This window comes from Psammomys obesus, unplaced genomic scaffold (genome assembly GCF_907164565.1).
Source record: "Psammomys obesus unplaced genomic scaffold, mPsaObe1.curated_primary_1811, whole genome shotgun sequence".
NCBI lineage: Eukaryota > Metazoa > Chordata > Mammalia > Rodentia > Muridae > Psammomys > Psammomys obesus.
The window spans coordinates 3,675,618-3,676,257 of NW_026596073.1; positions in this window are offsets into that span (position 1 = coordinate 3,675,618).

Here is a 640-nt window from a genome sequence, read left to right on the forward strand (position 1 = left end):
CAATTTGATGAGTAGAGGAAGTTGGAGGTATCCTAAAGCAAGATTGGATTTGCCCCAAGGAACCCAACAACCCTAACCAGCAGGAAGTAGTTAAAAAAGAACTATGTCCCCTCTCACCACTAACCTGGTGTGTGTGTGTGTGTGTGTGTATGTGTGTGTGTGTGGTGGAGGTGTGGGGATGGAAGGATTGGAGTGAAGGCAGGCAGAGGCATAAGGAACCCCAATAAAACAGATTTCAAGAACAGCACCTATACTCAGCCTCCAGGTTAGCATCTCTATTGGTATTGTCGTTGTTCAGATCTTGTTTATGCAGCCACTATCTTTTAATCAAAGTTGTATAAAATAAAATGAATAATTTTAAAGCTAAAATTATCATGTAGGCATTTCATTGGTTATGAATGCTTTTTACAATATGAAACATAGTTTTAAAATTTAAGAAGATATTTCTGATCAGCTGATATAGCAAATAGATATTAGAATAAACATCATGATCAAATATGAAAGTATTAGAAGCTCAAGGTTTAATGACATCTCCTCTCACCTTGTTATAGGCCAGCTTTGAGTACTTGAGACTGTCTTAAAAGGAAGGAACGATGGAAGGAAGGAAGGAAGGAAGGAAGGAAGGAAGGAAGGAAGGAAG